The following is a 22920-nucleotide window of genomic DNA, read 5'->3' on the forward strand; positions in this document are numbered from 1 at the left end:
AATGAATAAGCATAATACAAAATTTTCAGGGCAGTGAAACATCTGTTAGATACTCTAATAATGAATACATGTTATTACATTTGTCTTTACCAATAGAATGTCTGATGTCAGGAGTTAATTCTAGTGTAAACTATGGACTTTGGGTTATAATGTGTATCAGTGTAGGTTCATAATTTGTAACAAATGTTCCACTCTTGAGAATATAAATAATTCTGTAGGCTATGTCTGAGGGTAGAAGCTGTATGGGTAATGGCTATACTTGCTCATCACTTTTTCTATATACCTAAAACTTCTCTAAAAGTAAACTCTATTTAAAAATACAAATGAAATTGCATTATACATGTTTTTATACTACTTGTATTTTTTTTAAAAAAAATATGTAGTTGAAATATGTCATTCCACATTAGTATATTCAAACCTGCTTCATGGTTATAAAGATTGGACAACAGATTTAATTAATTGTCTACAGTTGGAAATTTTGATCATTGTCAATATTTTATGCATAACACTTTGTGTAATAGCAGACTTAAATGGCAATAGTTAAGTACTAGGGAATACTTTCTCCTAAAAGTTTACATTTCACATTGACTAGATGCACAAATGATTCAATTTTTTGAAAGCAGCCTGACTGGGTTAGCAGTTAGAACTGATTTTGGTTAAAGTGCTCAGGAGCTCATCACTGCTAAAGAGTGGTGTCATTTCTATGACAGTTTTGAACAATAATTTACCATGCTAATGTGGTGTCAGATCACTCTGAATGGTAAAGTGTAGCTTATGTGTAAAAAGGCATCTGCCATTTTGCACTTTTATGTGTAAAAAGGCCACTGTCATTTTTAGATGTTTAAGTGTAAAAAGGTCACCATCAGTTTCTGTAGTAGTGAAGATGACTAAAATTTCAATCTATAAAGAAATATTAAAATAAGTAAATGTTTTTCACACATATTTTAATATTAATTTAGTATGAATAAAATGGTCCAAAATAAACTTGAAGACCATCCAAGTTATAGCTATGTTAATGATAAACCCTGAGACTTACCATTTAAATTTAGTGGCTGAAAGAATTATTTTACTGTTTTATAAGAAAAATGGAAAATAAGATACTTACTATGTTTATTATTTATAGAATGCATTACTATGGCAAAACATATGACTAATCAGAGTATTGTTATGATTTTTTCTATCACACCCATATTATGGTAATGAAAAGTAGTGTTATGCCTGTCCTGGATGCATGACACAGTGCTCAACCAGCAGCAAGAAACTCATGGGGACCTGTTGGACACACTAGTTTATTTTATAGACTTGACTTTTCAAATATGTGTACTCTAGATAATGGTCTATAAATTAGCAACATATTAATATTGATAATCCTGATATTCCAAAGGAATCATTTCTTAGAGAAAATATAAAATGTCTGACACCAGGTAGATGAATTATTTGAGGTGAAGATTCTAAAGAACCCCTATTAATATATTTTTCATATCATATTGATTGTTCTATGCCCCTGTTTTATGTGCCTTAAATCTTACCTACAGTTATCACTTCATTCTTCATTGATTGTTTTATGAATGTATTGCCAATTGATATGTGCCTTTTTATGCATGTCTTGCCTTACAAAAATTAAGACTTCAGGGCACTCTATAGATACAGATGGAGAATACTCAGAAATAAGTAACACAAGGAGAGAAAGAAAAATTTGGGCCAGGCATGGTGGTCAAGCCTATAATCCCAGCAGCTTGATAGGCTGAGACAGGAGGATCATGAGTTCAAAGCCAGCCTCAGTAACCACAAGGCACTAAATAACTCAGTGAGACCCTGTTTCTAAATAAAATACCAAGTAGGGCTGGGGATGTGGCTCAGTGACTGAGTGCCCCTGAGTGTCAAGGGCTGACACATAGGAGCTGAGTGCCCCCTACCTTTGAGTGATGGAAATGTGGAGTCTAGCTTCACCCACAGGGAAGCAGGTGGATCCCCATCTCTGCTCAGCAAAAGAACAAACCTTCATGAGTAGGTGTTACTCAATGGAGTGGGCTGCCTTCTGTTCCTTTATGATATTATCCCTGACCTTTTTTGGATAGAATGTTCCATAGAACCTCTCCTTATGTGCCCCCTATATAAATAAAGAATTCAGGTGGCTCGTCTGTCTCTTTCAAACGGACCCCTAAGGTTGAGAGTCATCACCAGACTATAAGAAAAAGGTATTTTCTGTATGTCTATGTAATTATTTTGTGCTAACCCAGACTCACCTGGGGTGACTGTGAGTAATCCGCACCTGAGTTCAATTGTGGTACACCCCCAAGCGGGGGGGGGGGGACTAAGGAAGAAATAAATGTATAAAAGTGACAGTGACCATTTTACACACATTGGGCATGGGATTTACAAAAACAAAGCCCAAAACTTTCACATGTTGGAACAACATTGTTCTCTCAGGGAAAAGGTAGAAATGTTATGGGACCCAGAGTTCTCATTATTGTGTGTAGAAATGTTAGTAATTTCCCTGAATAAATTTATTTTTAGTTGTCATTTCTTAGAGAAAATTTACAAGAATATTTATATAAGGTCATTAAGTATTATACATAATGATAGATTAATTAGTGTATTAAAAGCTTAAAAGAGCTTCTGCCATGTGGGGGGCACTTTTCCTCCTTTTTCTTTTCTTAGTTTCATCTAGGCCTCTATTTTTTCCTCAATACCCCAAATGCAAGAACTATCCCAAACTCTCATGCTCACTGTATGCTGCCCCTAAATATATATTATATAGAGAACTTTGAAGCATTTGTTTGCATTTGCACAAAATTCCAGTTTTCTGAAAGGAGGTATACATGCTAACTTAGCAAGCACTCAAATATTTAGCTAAATTATAAGTGGCTAGTATTTGGTACACATGAATGAATGTAAACTTGCTATTAATATTTTATTTTTCCTTTCAGTAAGTCATATAATTTAGGTTATGGACAATGAGTCTTTGGAGAAAATGCAAATTGCAAAAACATGTTAATTGATAATGAAAAATATTCATAAAATGTCTTACCTTAAGATGTACTGCAGCAATGGCAATTTAAATGTCATTTAGAAAACATGTTTGTTATCAGACCTGCACATATTTGTACTCATTTCCAAGAATTAGTATAAATTTTTGGCCATCAAACTATTTATTTAGATTTTAGAACTATATTTCTCATTATTTTAGTAAAGTCTCCTGCCAAAAATAGAGTGTATAGGGTTTACTTGTGCTGTGACAATTGAAAGTAAAACTTATAGGATGTACTTGTGTAAATACATATTTCACTCCTCCCACTATTCCTTGAAATCTCTATGGCTTTGGTGCTTTCTCTGCCCTAGATTCCATCTATGACAGGATTTTTTTTATCATTCTTAGGCAACACTAACCATTTTCTAATCATTTCAATGAAAAAGAAACCAAATAAACAAAACTAGTATCAGTTTCAAAATTAAAATATCCCACTCGGGTCCTCAAGCATGTATTTTTTTTAAGTCAAACTTTGTTCCTTCCTCAAGTTCTGTTCCAGAAATAGGCCTTAAGTTGAAGAAGGTAAGATATCAACATTCTTATGACTTTGGATTGACTTATTTCACTTATCATGATAGTCTGTAGTTCCATCTGTTTACCAGAAAATGCCATTATTTCATTCTTCTCTGAGTTTCCATTGTGTACATATGCCACTTTTTTATCCATTCATCTATTGAAGGGCATCTAGGTTGGTTCCCACATGAATTTGTTGATTTGAGAAAGGTGATCACTGATAATCTCTGGACACTTGTTACTAATATCTCCTTGAATCCCTTCTCTATAGACTGTACTTTCAATCATAACCTCCAAATTTGTACAAGGATTTCATAATCTTAAACATTCCCTCATGTCTTCAGAAAATTCCCAAACAACCCATCCTATTTCTTCTTTCATTTGCTTACATTTTATTTTATAATGGAGTATTCAATTTTTACCACAGTACTATACACTTCCTGTTTGGTGAACTTCACTTGAAATTTTGTAGGTTTAGGAAATACAGATTATTTTATACATTACACTGAACTAAAATAATTATAAAATCATATCATTCATTGGCTGAAAAACACATACAAATTTTTGCATACTCATAAATTGATTCTTTAAAATTTGTATCTTACATATCTTCAACATTAATATAAGTAAATTGCACTTACTGAAAAAGAAAGTCTAGAATGAATTTATCAAGTTAAATAAATAGAAATCATTCACCTATTATTCATCCAAGAACAGTGAATAAATATTGTGTTTTCAAAATCATATTTGTTTTACTACAATTTTCACAACATTTTCTTTCCCCATAATCTAGGACAGAAGTTCTCAATACTTGGTTTAGCATAACACGAAAAATTCCTGTACAAGCCCATGACACACTCCATGTTCTCAAGTCCATATGAAAGTCTGAGTATGCCATACGGTTTAAGATTTATACTGGTTTGAGCATAACAATTCCCCTGACACTCATTCTTCATTATTTAACTAGTGAAACCAAATTCAAGCATTAGCACATTTCTATATACATTTATTGAGTGCCTTCTGTATGCCAGGAAATTGGTTAAGCATGTAAAGCGAAATTTAATTTTCCATGAAGATAAAATCTGTCTAGTAGGAATTGATGATTCAGCAACTATGCAATTTGTATCTTTTAGAGGAATAAAAATCTGACTTCCTATTATTAAAAATGCCAGAGGAGAGCAGTTTTGAGAGGTTTTTAGTAAATAAATGAATATCAACATGTTGATATATTATTTTATCTAATATAATAAAAGACACTGTAGATTTGTATTTGTTATGAAGGTTACAGAATGTTTGAGGGAATGGAATAAGAACAGTGATCATTTTAAAGATTTGTTCTTACCATTAAATAGTTGAACAAATACAGGTATACTAAGGCCATTATTTTATTCCATGCTCCAGATTTCTGAGCATAGAAAGAAACTCAAACTCAGGGAAAGTTCTTCCTCTTTGGCCCAAACCAGAAGAGGTTCAGTATGGCTGTATGGATACATAGGACTTACTTTTGGAGTATTATGAGTTGGGGGCTAATATTCTCAGGAAGGAGAACTGATGGATGAATAGAGTTAAAACTTTCCAAAGGCAACAGGCTTAAATAAGTAGATTTATTATTAAATTGCCCTTAAATACTTGAGGAACTAAAAAGTGATATAACTTATTATTTTAATTTGTATTCATGTTCTCATTTCTAGTCCTTGGTTTTCTATTGTACTATGTTGCACTAGGATCTCTAGGAACAGAGCTCATTCCTTTTCTGTACAAGTGATGATAAAACAGTGAAGTATAAACAGATTCGTAAATATTTCTTAATGTTATTAGTAACTTAATATAATTCTTGGCTCTTAACATTGCAAGTAATAACAAAAACATTACCATTTAACATTTATTCAATATTTTAAATTTTCCAGATATTGTTCTTACTGTTTTTTATACATCAGCGGGTTTAATAATCAAAATAATCTAGAAAGTAGGTGCTACTATAGCCTCTCATTTTATTTTATTTTTAAAGCCTTTGCTTATTATCTTTTGCTGTATATTTTTGTAGTGCTGGGGATTCAACCCAGGACCTCACTAATGTTAGGAAAGTACCCTAACACTGAGCTACATCCCCAGTTCCCAGCCCCTCATTTTATAAAGAAGTATACATGAAGAGTTGAGGTAAATTTCCCATCATCCAGAAGCTAAGATTTTGACTCTAGAGTCTGCATTCTTAACTGAAAGAGTAGCTCTTTGTTGAGTTAATAGCAAGCAAACAGCTGTCAATATCTGATCACATGTTCATAGTATTATACTTTGAACTATTACCAAGTCGTAGATTTTCAAAACAAGCTAGTTCTCAAGTATATACTTTTGGAGAATTGCCTATATCCCCCGCCCCATGCATTCTCTTACTCCATAATCTTAAGGTTTGTGGAAATGGACCTTCCTTCCTCTTCTCTGCCCCATAATCCTCATCTCCTGGAGAGATAAAACTCAAGTCTATCAATTATTGACTGAAAAAGAGAATATGTAAAGAGCTCCTCACTCTGGTGATTGAGTCAGGTCCTTCTCCCTAAAACTAATATAATCCAGTGGATTTCTTCTAAGCTTTATCATAATAATCATTGTTATATTAGATTTTTCAAAGGCTGTCTCCTCTGTATTGAATCCTCTACAGGAACAGAAATTATGTCTGTCTTTTGTACTGTGTATTTCAAGTCCTTATTTGATACCTAGAATATGAAAAGGAGTAAGCATTAATGTGCCTATGATTTTCCTTCTTCCTTTTTTTCTATATAGGATCCCCTCACATGTGCCCATTTCATCCTTGCTTTCCTTTGTCATTAAGTGATCCACACTTGACATTACCTTCTGATTTCCTTGTGATGCTAGTAATTCAAATGGCATAATCCATCAATTCCATTTGATCCATCAAATAGTTAGTTGATAGAATCATTGCTCTCAGTAAACTCTCAGTTAAAAGGATAAGACAAGTGCAAAAATCCTGAGAGTAAAATGTGTGCTGTAATAAGTGTTGATATATTTAGAAATCTTAGAAAATGGACTAAAATTAGATCTCCATGGCTAGGCTGTAATACATATAGTTAATCTGAAAAATAGCCCCAATACTTTTCTCCAAAGTCATCAAGAAGAAGAAAGTAAAAGTAATCTTTGGAACTTATTTTAACCTATGATTGCTTTCTCTAAAATAGTTTCTTACTAGACTATTCATTCCTTCCACAGGAAATTGAAATGGTACACAAAGCATTTATTTCCTTTTTGTTTTCTCTTACATTACTTAAGCACAGGTTCCAACCTTGGCAGGATGAAGCATGCTGTTTTCAAAAACAAAGGAGGAACTGGTGTTTTTACAAACATAACTTCAGTCTAAAAATAGACAATGGCTATTTTATTTGCACCTGGAGCCTGTCAGACTTTTGTCTTATTTGCCGAGCCCCATAGCCTTCGTGATACAAGTGATGAAAGTTCTAGGTGTGTGAAAGACAAGAGCTTCATGCTGTCAACTCTATCTGTGATTGCAGGGTGTGTACATCCCACCCCATCTTTAGTAGTATCAATCAACCCCACAAGGAAAAACGATAGTTTCTCAGTAAGTGGGTGCCATAAGTCCCTCATTGAGTCTCCCTTCTCCCATAAAAGTCCTAGGTATTGGATGATGAAGGCACCTGTGTAGTTCTTACATCATCTTTTCAACAATCCAAATAGACTGGGATCTGCTTGCCTCTAAATAGGAGTCGACAATAGTTGAAATATGAATTATCCTTTGGGAAATTCTATACTTCTTTGTTTCTTCTGAAGAATAAACAGTTCATTATCCTCATGTGGAATATAAATTAATCTGTTAAATATATATTTTAGGGGCTGGGGCTGTGGCTCAGAGGTAGAACGCTCACCTAGCATGTGTGAGGCACTGGGTTTGATCCTCAGCACCACATAAAAATAAATAAAGGTATCGTGTCCACCTATAATTAAAAAATAACTATTTAATTTTATATATATATATATATATATATATTTTTTTCTTATCTAAATATTCCTTGAACCTCATAAAAACCTTGGGAATGAGGCATTGCCAAGTTACTGACTGCATAGTATGAATGAAGAAACAGAAGCACAGGGAATAGTTAAATCCAATTTGTTCTTACCTTTTCAGCAAATGTTCTTACCTACCTCAGCTACTTCCAAAGGACATTGAGTCATTTTGACATGATTCAATTTTCTTCTTTCCCATATCACAATGTTTCCGTATAGGCAGTTTTCAGAGAAATAAGAGTTTATTTTCTATACCAAGGGTAATACCTACACTCTTATTTGATTTTTCTTTTCCCAGCTATCTCACCATGGAGAGAATAAATCTGACCTAGACCAAATCTTCTGTTTTGTAGACTGTAACATTCTTTTACTTTATTTTGCTCATTTGATTTCCATCTGACAAAATGTATTTCTGACAAATCTACTGACTCTTTCAATGGGCCATTATCAATGTCAAGTTCTGTTCACTTCATCCATACTACTGATCCCATGTGCCAGGCAACCTTTTAGTGTGCTTTCTATAAAGCTTTGTAATGGAGCTGGGGGTCGAAAAGGAACATTGTATTTGTCAGCCTCTTGATTTTATTTGCTGGATCTCTTTCCTTTTATAAATGTATTATTGAAAAAATGTGTTTATTTTACCTGATATGTCAATCAAATATTCTAGGCTTTGCAAAAGCATGTGCTTGTGCATTGCAGTTGGTCTAGAGTTTCTATTTGTTTCTCTACTTGTGACACTCTTATCATGTTTGACTCAAAAATACATTGTATCTATGTTGAAGTATCCCAGGGAAAAATAGAGTATCCCCATACTATCAGGTTACTTGGTATTTACCAAGGAAAATAGATGGATTTTCTTTCTTTTTTCTCCTGTAAGATGTGTTTGTAAAAGTAGGCCATCTGACTCAGCCTGGGAAAGTATACTTATTTTTTTCATATAATGGAAGGTAAATAAATACAGTACTTGGAGAATGAAATAATGAAAATAATACCTCTGTTTCTATGATAATGTTTAGAGTAATAATTGCCATCTCTTGCCTCTTTAAATTTCAGTATGTCAAGTAAGAAGATGGTAATTAAATATACACAACAACTTCTACTGCTCCTCATTTCCTTTCTGGTTTGTGCACCATTTCTAAACATTCAATTAGTCTTTTCTAAGAGCTTTCTATGCATCAGGCACTGTACTGTGTGTTGGGATTAAGCAGTTAACAAAATTGTGAAAAATCTCTTCCCACATTGAATTAACCTTGTAGAGGAGAAAGACACTAAATGCAGTGAATGAGTGAAATGATTTAGATGCTAATATGTGTTTTATGTATAAAAATAAACCAAGGGAAGAGAGAGATCATGCTGAGAGGTGGGGGTTGCAAATTTAAATGAAGTCCTCATAAAGGAGATGTTATTTGATTGAAATCATTAAAAAATGAGAGAATTGTACTAGTTTTATTTAGCTGTGTACTCTTGGGCAACTTATTTACTTCTCTGTGCCTCAGATTTCTCATTTGTGATTGAAATATAACAGCTACCTAGCAGAATTATTTTTAGAATTAAATGAGAGTACATTAGAACATACTTGTTGCTCAACAATAGGTGATTAATAAATGGTGTATTTATTAAGAATGTATCAGATCCAACAATAATCATTTGAAGTCAAATGTTTCCTATCATAAATTCATGTAAGTTATTGTTTTCCTTATTATCCTTTTGATATTTATTTAATTTTTCAGTGAATTTTGACTCTCTTGAATTTTGAATCTGCTTAGTAAAAAGCATTCAAATATTATCTCTGTAAAAAGTGGCGGGTATCTCATGTAAATTGAAAGAAGAACAATAGAGGAAGGGGATTTATAGACAGGGAGGAGAAGCGGGGTATGGGTAAATACTGTGGAATGAAATCTACCAAATTATACTGTCTATGTATGAATATACCACAATGAACCCCACATATGTTATATATGTATATAAGTATTATGTATAGTTATAATGTACTAATTAAGTTAACAATAATAAAAGGGAGATGAGTGGAGTAGAGCAAGCAGATCAGGGGATGAAGGAAAGGAGAGAAAGGTAGAATACTGTGGGTGTATAAATATGACACAATGAATTCTACTATTATGTGTAATTATAATGCACTAATAAAAAGTTTAAAAAATACTATTTCCAGTAGTTTCTGATGGGATAAGACTGTTGCCAGCTCATTTGAATTTTTTTGTTTCCTATGTAACAATGGTGAAAAAATCAGTCTACAGAAAGTTTTAAGAAAGAGAGATACAAAGAGTCTGAAAAAACAAGCATGGCTTAATAAATACTGAACCATGACCTACCTATATGTTTGCACAATCAATTTCGGATAATAAAATGAACACATATTTTTTTGTTCTCAATCCCAGAGTTATTTTCCACTGTGTCAAAAGGAAAAAAGAGAGTGAAATTTTAGAAGAGACAAAATAGTCAAAAATAATTATGAATAGCAAGTGAACCAGAGAGAAATATTTCTCAGTATAAAAACTGATTTATTAAATGGTTATAATTCAATGATGTTCAAGGTGGCAAGTAATCAATTTAGGGAGCTTATTTTCCCTTGGGGGATTTTTATAGAGTCAATGTAAGATTTTTCCCCTGAAGTATTTCAAAATTCCAACTGTAACTAAAATTCTGGCATTTGTGTTAGTTAGCAACATGCCCTGAAAGTGTGACAATTCCTCTCATTCATGAAACTAGAGGGTAGAAATAAAAGTTCTCAATGACTGTGGGAAAGGGACAGTCTCAGGACAGTGAAGGTTCTGTATTTAAATGGTTGTGCATATAGGAGATGGGAAGGATATGAACTCGGGATCCAAGGATATGTGTCATAGCTTTGCTATTTATGTACTAAAAATTTGGCCTAATCTCTTTCTTCTCTGTATAATTTATATTTGTTTAATCTCTAAAAGTGAGTTAGTAATATTAGGTTCAGTACTAGTACCTTTATATTTTATATGTCAAAAATGATTGAATATCAGCAATTACAAATGTTTAAGCCTAATAACACCTACCCTAAGTGTATGTTACTGAGGAATTAATGATTAATTGATTAAAAGTGATAAAACTAGTGTCTGAAATATAAGTGCTATATAAATATTAACTACTACTACTATTATTATTATTGTTAACCCTTAGCCAGTGAAGCAACTCTTTGGTTCCTTTGTGGGGTATTATTGCTTTGGTTAATAATCCAACAAGAATCCTAAAGGTCAGCCCCAATGTTTAGGAGTAGGGAAGTATCAGTGGAAAGAGTTCTGTTATAGCCATAAATATGATTCCTACTGATTCAGATTGACCCCATTTTCACTCAGTGTCTTTTGGCCAGAATAATATGACGTTGGGATTAATGCATCATAGAAATAATTTACTACATGATACCTTTGGAGCCATAAATGCAATAGTGCAATTTTCCATCAGAGTAAATTTGTATATACTGGAAGAATTGATCTCTAGAGCCAGTTTGCTATTTTTATGCAATTTTTTATCCTGACAGTGAAATAGTTTTAGCTTCTAGGTCATCAACATCTCTTATATTCCCTCCTACCATGATGGATATTGTTTCTTAGTCTCATCTGTTAATACTGAGTTCTCTTCCAGACCTCTAACTGATGAGAATATTAAGGCAGTTCTTGAACCTATGCTCTCCTCTAGCTATATTTAATGCTAGGTGACATCATCAGCTTGGTGTTTGAAGTTACATCATTAAAGGTAAATCTTCACAATATATGTATTTCTCTGACTTTTCTCCTGAATTCACACTCTCCCTTAAAACTGTTTACTGTCATCTCCACTGAGATGTCTAATTGGTATCTCAAATTTAATAATTCCAAATCCAAACCCTAAGTCCTTATTTAAATCTCCTCATTGCCAAATTTTCAGGTAATCATCCTAGGCAATACTGCTTGCAAATAACCAAACACTTATGGAAGCAGGGTAGGAACTGTATTCAGTGGCCAATGAGTAGAGGAGAGCTCAAGCTCTAAAGGCATCATCTCCATCTGCCAGAGTCTGGATTTTTTGTTTGTTTGTTTTGAGGAAGAGTGATGAGGGGTGAGGTAGGCAGCTGTCATCAGAGTTTTTCACAGGAAAGAGAGGAGATGTCCAGTGATCCTCTTTAATTCCATGATTTTGGTATAGTCAGATCTGTCTGGTACTGTTGGGTGTGTTTCTATCATTATAATGAGCCCAAGGTTGTCTGAGATTATAGATATTGCATCAGAACCAGATGGAGCTGGTCTGCATTTCCCCTAGCCAGTTAGAAGTATGTGATTACTCTCTGGTCAGTGGCTGGGAACTTGTAGTTATAAGAATCCAGGCCCTAGCTTTATAAGCAAGTAGCATAGTTGACAAGCTATCAGTAATTATAGTGTTCAGTCTGGTGAAACTCTCTTTCTCATTAAATGTCATCTCCATTTTTGCATGTGCATAGCAAAAACTATTTGTGTCATTCTTGATTTTACCCCATAATTAGTCCAGCAGCAAATTGTACCATCTATATATAGAAAATATGTCTAGATTCTGATCATTTCTAACCAACTACACTACTGACACACTTGTCTAAATTCCTACCAATTCAAAGTATATGATAGCTATCTAACAACTTTTTTCTTCTATTCTTGTACTACAAGGCAGATAGAGTCATCCCACTAAAACATAAAACACCTTATGGCTCATCTTTATTTTCAACCCTCCAAGGGCTTCTCATCTTATTCAGAGCAAATTCTAAGATATTTACCATGATAACATGGAATCTGTACCCTACTGACCTAACTGATATTATCTCCTTATCAATACTCCCTTGCCAATTGCATTACAGCTAAATCAGCCTCCTTGCTTTTCCTCAAATATGCCTAACAATTTTCTTTATCAAAGATTTTGCATTCCATTTATTATAATTTGGAGTACATTTCCTTAAGATATTTGCATATAGTGGTCTATCAGTGCATTCAGATCTCTTACCAAATATTATCTTATCAGAGAGACTTATCCACTCCATTAAAAACAATAACCCGGACTGGGGTTGTGGCTTAGTGGTAGAGCACTTGCCTCACATATGAGGCACTGGGTTTTATCCTCAGCCCCACATTGAAATTTTAAAAAATAAAAGCATTGTGTCCATACACAACTAAAAATAAATAAATAAACAAACAAATAACCCCATGTTCTTATTATTTTGCTTAATTTTTCTTCATAGTACTTATCACTGACATATTACATACGTACTTATTTTTAACCAGTTAGGTATCATATATATTATAATATGTATGTGTTGTGTGTGTATATTATATATATATATATATATATTTAGTGGGATGACGTTATCTTCCTTGTAGTACAAGAATAGAAGAAAAGTTGTATGTGTGTGTGTGTATATATATATATATATATATATATATATATATATATATTCCAAACACCAGCACATGCACACATGGATGCATACACATATATATGAACCACCAGAAGCAAGGGGCATGGAACAGGTTCTACCCCATAGTCCCCAGAATAAACCAACACTACCAACACCTTGATGTTGGATTTCTGGTCTTCAGAATTCTTAGACAATAGGTTTCTGTTGTTTAAGTCACTGAGTTTGTGGTATTTTGTTATGGCAGCCCTAGAAAACTAATATGATGCCTTTTATTATGATGAGGAAGTTCCCTTCTCTTCCTAGTTGCTGACTCACTTGGTTATAAAAGGGTTTTAGATTTTGTCAGCTGTCTTCTCTGCATCAATCAAGATGATCATGAATAGTAGGATTTTTGGTTATTGTTCTATTAATGTGAAGAAAATTAACAAAATTCCTAATTTCAGTATTTTTCAGTGTTATATGTGGAGGCAGACAATAATTGAATAAAGAGATCCATATCAGTGGAAGATGGTCATAAAAGTTTTTTTAAGAATAACTCAATACAGTAGTGGGATAGGATGACTCTGGCATTATGTGTGTGTATATGCATCTGTATGTGTAAGTATCTGGGAATATTTAGATACAGAATTCACAAAACATGACTCTGAGAAACAAAAATATGAGCTGGCATCTTGAATGAGTCTGGTGAGTCAAACCTTTTTCCATAACAACCCCTTGTGTTAGGAATAAGTTTTATATGCACTTAGAAGAAACATAAGGACAGTATGCTTGCAGTTTACTGATTCCTGTTAAGGATGGCATAAAATATGAGTGGTAACATGCTCGCGGTCCATGTTATTATACCTAACATGTCATGATAAGAACTGGGATTTTATTTTTAATGTACTAAGAAGTATTTCTTGTATTTTGAGCATAGAAGTGATATTATAAGACATTTGTGTTGACCACACATTAGCCGGAGATACAAGACCTAGAGTTGAGTCTTTGTGGCATAGGATGGAATGGAATTGCACAATTGGTTATAAAACAGAGCTACTGTTCATTTGTATGATATAGTCCAGGATTTAAGATCAAATTAAATCTTAAAGCTAGAAATATTCCAGAAAATTGTTAATCAAAGCAATTAGAATTCATACATGAGGTCATTACATGTGACTGAAAAATTCACTAATATGTGTAGAAGGTAGCAGCAAGAGAAATTCCCTAATTCACTTAGGGCATAGTCACAGACATTCTGTAGTATCTAAAATAATCACACATTGACATATTGCAATATTACATAGACATCCTCCTATTATTTTATTATGTGGTGTCAGGGAAATCAACAGAATTTATATTGTCACTGTCTGGCATTTCTGTTGTTGTTGTGACAGCATTTTTCAAAACACACAAAAAAAAATGTCTGCATTTTCTATTGTGCACTCAAAGTCCAAATGATAGACATTTTCAGAGGAAGCAAAGTTCATGTTAGTCCATTATAGATAATTAATATAAGTCATAATGAAAAAGGCCTTTTTCGTTATGACTTATATTAATTATCTATAATTTCTCCTTATTTCTGGGGTATGTTGATGTCTCAAAAAGAGGTTTAAATCACTTTCAACATCTTTTTTTTTTTCCAGTTCAGAAACATTCACTGTAACTTGAAAAATGTTCTTCAATATCCTGGCTTGTGAATAGAATTTTTTAGTTCTAAGCTGTTGTGAAATTTATTAGTAGCTTTATTGAGATGATTTCACATACCATGAAATTCATTCTCTTTGGAGAGTTAAATTCAGTAGATATTTCATGCATTTTAAAGCACAATCTAATTAGAGAACATATTATAATCTCCCAAATCCATTAACATTTATCCCCAATTCCCTCATTCTCTCCATCCCTAGCATTCACTTCTCTTCCTTATGTCTCTGAATATTTACCTAATTTAATGATTCATATTAAAGAAATCACTGTCAATGTTTTTTTTTTTTTTTTTTTTTTTTTTTGTGAATGGCTTCTTTCATTTAGAAGATGTTTCCAAGGTTGATCTATGTTGGTGCATGCATCAGTATTTCATTCCAGTTTAATTGAAGAATAATATTCCATTGTATGAGTGTATCATATTTTCTTCAAGTATTGATCCATTGAATGACATTTAGGTCATTTTCACTTTGGGGCTACTATAAATCATGCTACCATTTTTTTTTGTATAAAAGTCTGTGTAGATATATGTTTTTTCTTTGTGTGTGTGTGTGTGTGTGTGTGTGTGTGTATGAAACATTAGGATACATTTTAACATATCACAAAATCATGGAATAAAATTTTCTATAATTTAGTCTTCAGCATTTCACTCCTCCCCCAATCTCATCCTTCTACTGTACTCATCTTTCTGTAATTTATATATTTTATTTCGTATCTGTGGATATACTCAGTGTTAAGATTCACTGTGCTATATTCAAGTATGTATACACAAGAAAGTTCAGCTCTATTTATTCTACTGTTCGTCCCTTTTCCTGTCCCTCCTTCCTCCTCCTCAATCCCTTATTTCTATTCTACTGACTTTTCCTCTATTTTCAATATGTTTTTAGATGTCATGGTCATATATTTAGGAATTGTATTGATGAATCCTGAAATAAGTATGTTTAATATTTTGAGGAAATAGCAAAGTGTTTTCAAAGACATACATATCAGAAACCAAATATTTTTATTATAAAAGTCTTTACTTTCACTTATTAATCAATATTGACTTATAAAGTTGATAATGAACCTAGCAGATAAATACAGTGTTAGGTTTATTTACTAACTCCTTCAAAAGAAATATTCTTTTGAATTTTACTTACATTTTACTTCTTCTGTGTCAGTATACTCCATTTTCAGTAATCTCTATGACTTCTTCTTAGTAAAATAACCATTTTTTTATACTTGGCATCCCTTGTTTAAACAAAGATTATTTTAATGTATAACACTTTGAATTATGCTCTAAAATGCTCTATTTGGAATATTTGCAAATTTATTCTTTCAAAATCATTTTAATTTACTATAACAATAAGGAGTAAACTTTATTTTTATTGTATACTCTTACAAATTAAACAAAAATTATTTGACCACAAGTTTGTTTCTCTTCAATCTCCTGTGCTCATATATTTAAATGCATTAACAGAGAAGACACAGAGTTTGTTAATTGTGGAGTGAGATTAAGAAAATTAGTTTTTTGGTTCTCTACTTAATTATGTAAAGTTGGAACACAATGTATGTAAATTTATGGCATTTTAATCAGTAATTCATAACACTGATAAATAATAGATATCCAATATTCATAAAGATGGTAGTCTTTAAATGTAGCATTTTATAATTATTCCTAGAAATATTCATTATTTATATATAATAATAAGTAGGAATATAATATACTCATTAAACTAATTTTACTTTAAAAAGGAAAAATATCTACTTGTTATCTCGATGAATTCAGTTGATCAAGGAACTTTATAAATTAATGTTTATTGTTTCACATTGTGTTTCCTATTTGTGTGACCCTCTTCACTGAAGACAAATGTGCATTACATTTTCCTTTCATTGAAACTTTCTACTAGAGTCTGAGATTGTAGCTCAGTGGTAGAGTGCTTGCCTAGCATGTGCGAGACACAGGTTTAGATCTTCAGTACCACATAACAATACACAAATAAATAAAATAATAAAGGTATTATGTTCATCTACAACTAAAAATGTATACTTTAAAATTTTTTCACTAGTAGTAAAAGTAGAAACAAATTTATGACAGGGATAAGTGGGTCAATATTTGAGAAAAATGAAATGGCATTTAAAATTAGCATAATTCTTCTGATGTATTCTATAATATACTTCCCTCTACATAGTGCTAAATATCTCTTCCAAAAAGCCCCATCTAACTAATATTATTTCTTTTGTAGTATTTACTCTTTTGAATAATTTCTTTGTTGTAGAATCTAGAGTTTTGTGTCTTGTTTTCTTTGTTTTTGAAATTTCAAACTTTATTACATATCTTTGAAAATAAAATTACCATACAGTATACTATAAAATTGTTTGAAAACTTGTTCAGTACAGGAAGCAAAATGTTACCAAGTACCAGAGAATATAGAAGTTTGATATCACATTTTTGTCACATTAAATTCTATTATCTAGAAAACAAATGGTATGCTATACTAAATTTACATGTTGTTGTTCTTATTGTACTTCCCAGACATCTTTTTTTCTACCAACTAATCACACTCAACACCTACATAATTGTTTAGTTTATCTTGAAGCATCAGCTTATCCTCTAACATTTTGATACCATTGTCCATCTTTGTATATGTGCATTTGTATAAGTGAAAAGTAGCTGTTGATCAACTTCCCATCACCATAACAAATACTAGAGATATTCAATTTATAAAGGTGTTATGGTTTGAATATAAGATGTCTCCTGAAAACCTTATGTGTTTGGCAGTATAGGAATGTTCAGAGATGAAATGATCACATCATAAGAGATGTAAGTTCCTCAGTGGATTAATTTATTTGATGTATCAATAAACTCTAGGCTAGTAGGGTGTGGCTGGAGGAGGTAGGTCACTGGGGGAGTGCCATTGAGGATTACATCTTGACCCTGGCTTTTTTCTCTCTGTCTGCTTCCTGCCTGTCATGAGCTAAGCAGCTTTTATGCCCTTCTGCCATGATGTTCTGCCTCACCTCAGGTCCAAAACAATGAAGTCACTCAACCATGGGCTGAACCTCTGAAAACATGAGCCAACATAATCTTTTTCTCCTCTAATTTATTCTTGTCATATGTTTTGTTCATAGCAAAAAAAAAAAGAGCTGATTAAAACAGAAACTGGCACAAAGGAGTGGAGTCATTGTTGTGACTTACCTGACTAACCATGTGGTTCTGAAGACGTTGGAATTGGTTTGTATATGGAAAAAGATTGGAGATGCTAGCTGGAGAAGCATTAGTATGCTGTGAGCACAGCTTAATGGACAATTCTGTTGGGAGTTCACAAGATCAGAATGCCAATAGGATTGGACAGTAGAGACTGTGCTTATGAGGTTTCAGAGGGAATTGAGAACTCTTTTGGGAATTGGACTACAGAATATTTGTGTGAAATTCTGGAAAATAACTTGACTACATTTTATCCATGCCCTGAGAGTTTCAGTGAGACTTAATTTAAAAGTTATGAACTAATTAATCTGGTGGAGGAAATTCCAAAAAAGGACAACAGATATTGCTGAATGCTTTCGACAGACTTACAGAGATAATCAGGAGCAAAAGAGCAGAGAAAAAAGATTTGTAAAACTTGCAGGAGTGCCTAGAAATCTGTTTTCCCACCACTTATTTCACTATGTTAAGCCACCCAGGTACTCAGAGGTGACTAAGATCATGATCTAAGGAGGAATGGCTACCACTCAAGTTGATGACATACATGGCCTTCATCCACATGGTGTTGGTTCTGCAGGAATGCAGGATGCTTGGGTAAAGAGGGCATGGAAACTTCCACTGAAATTTCAAAGGAAGGCCTGCGAAGTCAGGCAAAGTTATCAGAGTCAGAATTACTATAGTCAGCACCTGATAGGGTATTCATGAAGCTGTGAAAATGAAGCTGAAACTGGAATGGAGAACCTAAAGATTAAAAGATGCCAGTATTATGGAATATATGCTGGGGAAAGCTACTGGCTGTGGAAATAGCCAGTATAAGAGAGAAGCACTATGCAATTGGCAAGGCCATAGGGGCAGGGCTTCCCAAGCCCTTTGGAACAAACATTTCACTTCCATGTCCCTGAGATACCAGAATTGGAACGTCTGGGCTTGTTTGCCTTGATGAATTTTGTTCTTGCTTTGGTCCCATTCTTTTTCTTTTCCCCTATACTTTCCTTTTGTAATGAGAAAGTTTATTCTGTAGCATTATCTATTTAATGTATGTAACTTACTTTTGAATTTTACAGGGGTTCACAGCTAAAAGATTGCCTTGAATCTTGGAGGAGACTTTGAACTTGGACTTTTGAGTCATGCTGGACCTATTAAAATTACTAGGAATTTTTCAAATTGGCACACTGACAGACAACTAAAATTTCTGGTAAAAAATATTTTTAAAAAATGTTTGGAGGCACTGAGTTTGATTCTCAGCACCACTTACAAATAAATAAAGATCCATTGACAACTAAACAATATTAAAAAATGCTTTACTTAGAAATTTATAGACAGTGAAAAACTAGAAGTGCTGAGATCCATAATGTGAAGGAATCAATAAAGGCAAGTCAAGTATGTAGAGCCACTTTTACCCTCAACATAGCTGTTGATTCCAAAAGCAAAAGAAGCAGCCAAGACTGAAAAACAGAGTAGAGCTGCTGGCAGCTTCATAATACCGGGGAGACAAGAATTCAAGTTCAGGGCCATCTAATGAGACAAACACTGGTAAAAACTTCATCACTTTTAATGGAAACTTAAAGAATTACTCCTGAAAATATATCAGCCCCCAAGGGGAATAAAACTCAAATTCAATTAATTTCCATTCCTCACCTGATCCTAGCCTAGAATAGCTCTTTGCCTGCTTTACAACTAAGTGATCTATGAAGTTAAAACAAATTTGACCTGAAAGAAAAGTAGTGATCAGTAGAAATTGGGAGGAGCGTATGTGTTAGGGGAAAGGGATAGATAGTGGAGTTTAGATATAATCAGTGCATATGTATACATGTATGAAAATATCACACTTATATGTACAATAAATACTTATTAATAAAAATAAATCTATTAAATACTATGGAACTCTTGGAAATGAACTAAATGCAACTTGTATTGTGAGATGGGCATGAGTTTTTGGTCAGAGGCAGGAGGTTATAGTTTGGAATGAGATGTCCCCTGAAAAACTCATGTGATAACGCAGGGATATTCTGAGGTGAAATGATCAGATTATGAGAGTTGTAGACTAATCAGTGATTTAACCCATTTAATGCAAATTAGTTAAATGTGTTATTTGGTGGTAGCTGTTGCTTGAAATGGGCAAAGTTGGAAGAAGTATGTCACCAGAGGTATGCCCATGGGATTATATTTTGTCCCTAGCTCTTCCTGTTCTCTCTCTTTCTCCCTGTCTCCATTCTGGCTGCCATGAGTTAAACAGCTTTTGTCTACCATTCCCTTCCCCATGATGTTTTGTCTTACCCTCAGGCCCAGAGAAATTGAATTGTTCAACCATGGACTGAGATCTCTGAAACTATGGGCCAAAATGAACTTTTCCTCCTAGAAGTTGTTCTTGTCAGGTATTTTGTTCTTAATAAGGAAAAGCTGACTGACACAAAAGGGAAAATGATTCTTTGGGCCATTGTTTCTAAATTCTCCATCTATTCTTTTAACTTTATTTATTTATTTTTATGTGGTGCTGATGATCAAACCCAGTTCCTTACACATGCTTGGTGAGTGCTCTAATGCTGAGCCACAACCTTAGCCCTCCATCTATTATTTATTGTCCCACTTCATTTTTGTCTATGCAGAAGTAACTCATTGTGGAGTTAATGATGGAGCTGAACTCATGACCAAATGAAACAAAGGAAAGTTCCAGAGTCTTATACTCTCCTTTGAAGGCACACCACTAATGACATGAAGATCTCCAATTCAGACCCACTCCTGCAAAATTCCTTACCTTCCAAGGGTATCATGCTGGGGACCAAGTCTTTAACAACTGGGTCTTTGGAGGAACACTCTAGACCCAAGGAATAGCAGTAACCCTCAGAGCAAATGTTGGATACTAATACTCTAAATTTTTTTAAATACTAATAATTTTTAGAAATAATACATATATACATTTATAGCATCAATTATTAGAAAACTTGATATGTAAAAACTTTTTGTATTAGTATTTTTAAGCCTAGAGATGGCCCTGTGGTTTGCTGTTTTGTGGAAATAGCCCTGCCCTAGAACTAAATGGAAAGTCTCAGAAACATAACACCTTTTGGATACTACACTGAGAAATACTTTGATCCACAATTCATGCCTGAGATGGGACATGTGTCTGGTTGAGTCCCATATCCAAGAAAAAAGAATGCTGAGTTTATATGAATGCTGGATTTAGAATCACTAGTCACCATTGTCTTTGATGGGCTACTTTTAGTTCATTGTTACTAGGGCCCTCAAACTTTCTTCTTACTTCCTCTGAATTTTGGAATTGTGACTTCCTCCATGTATCTACTCATATAATTCCCCAAAAGGTATATACTGAATTTCTTTTAAATTTCAGTCACTGTTTTAGGTGATTAACTTAAAATGGGGACAAGAAAGATGTATACACTGGACAGGGATATTGCATTCTCTTGGGGGAGGCAAATAGACATAGATTTATCAGGATGTAAAAGAACACATTGAATATTTTTATATGGTAATGAATGGTAAGAAAGAAAGAAGCAGGATATCATAATAAATCTACTTTTGCATAAATTGGTCTTCATATACATATTAAAATAATATCTTAGCAGTTGTTTTTTTTGTTAAAACAGTGTTGTGGTGTTTCCTAAATTAAATAAAATGAACAGAGAAAAATAAATTCTATATAATACTCATGAATCAATATTAATTTTGTATATTACAAGAGAAGTAAAATTACAACTATTCAGTGAAATGAATGAATTGACTGAAATAAATTCTTTTAACCCATAAATTATATAATTTAATATTATAGGAAGTATTTTCCATAAATCACAAAAATAAATCCATGAAAATTATCACTAATCCCTGCACCTACTAGAAGAAAATGTAGGTTCAACATTGCATCATGTCAGCTGAGGAACTGATTTCTCAAGAAGACTCCTAAAGTACAAGAAGTAAACTGGAGAATGGATAGATCAAACTAAAAGGCTTCTTCACAGCAAACGAAACAATCAAGAGGTGTACAGGAAGAACAAAATTTCATTGGATTAGATAAAGGAGAATGAAGGGAAGGGCAGGAGGATAGGAATAGGAAAGACTGTGGAATGAAGTAGACATAACTTTCATATGTTTATGTATGAATACACTACCAATGAAACTCCACATCATGGACAGCCATAAGAATTGGTTCCCAATTAGTATAAATTATACCCCATCTATGTATAATATATCAAAATATACTCTACTATCATGAATACCTAAAAAGAACAAATAAAAAAATAAGTTATAATGTTGACATATAACATGGTTTTGTTAAATATTCATTTGAAACATTTTAAAGATCCTCATAACAAATTATCTATATGCACAGTCTATTTATTGAAATATACTGATATTTTGTTATCTTATTATAATCATATATAACAATTGCTGTGGGTCAGTCATTCTTCTAGCCACTTTATATATTAACTCAGGTAATACTAAAAATGATCCTATGATCTAGGTCCTAATACTATGCTTATTTAATTTTAGAATTTTGTATTGATTAATCAATTTGAATTGACAAGTAATAATTCCATATATTGATTATATATGTATATGTATGTAGATTCATACATATAGAAATTGTTAACTTGAGATAATTAAAATATACATCATCACAAATACTTATTTTTTTGTTTGCTAGGAATATTATCTCCCTGTTCATTCTACCCCCCAAAAGATGAGCCCTGGTAATCACTGTTCTCATTTTGTTCTCTGCTTCTCTGAGTATAATTTTTACATTGAAAATTCAGAAAACATGTATCACATTTATTGACTTTGTATAAAGCAACAGTTTTGCATTTCTGGGGTGAATCCCACTTGATCATGATGAACAATTTATTAATAATGCTTTTGGATTGAGTTTGCTAGTATTTTGTTGAGTAATTTTGTGTCTCTGCTCATCATGGATATAGTTTTCTTTTGTTTTGTGTCCTTTTCTAGTTTAGGTATCAGGGTAATGCTGATCTTGCTGAATATGTTGGAAAAAATCCTTCTACTTCTAATTTTTGTAATAACTTAAGAAAACTTAATATTAGTATTTAAATTTTTACTAAAATTCAGCAG

Source organism: Marmota monax, unplaced genomic scaffold (assembly GCF_021218885.2).
Source record: "Marmota monax isolate L192 unplaced genomic scaffold, Marmota_monax_Labrador192_F-V1.1 WCK01_AAM20220418_F8-fsc00123, whole genome shotgun sequence".
NCBI lineage: Eukaryota > Metazoa > Chordata > Mammalia > Rodentia > Sciuridae > Marmota > Marmota monax.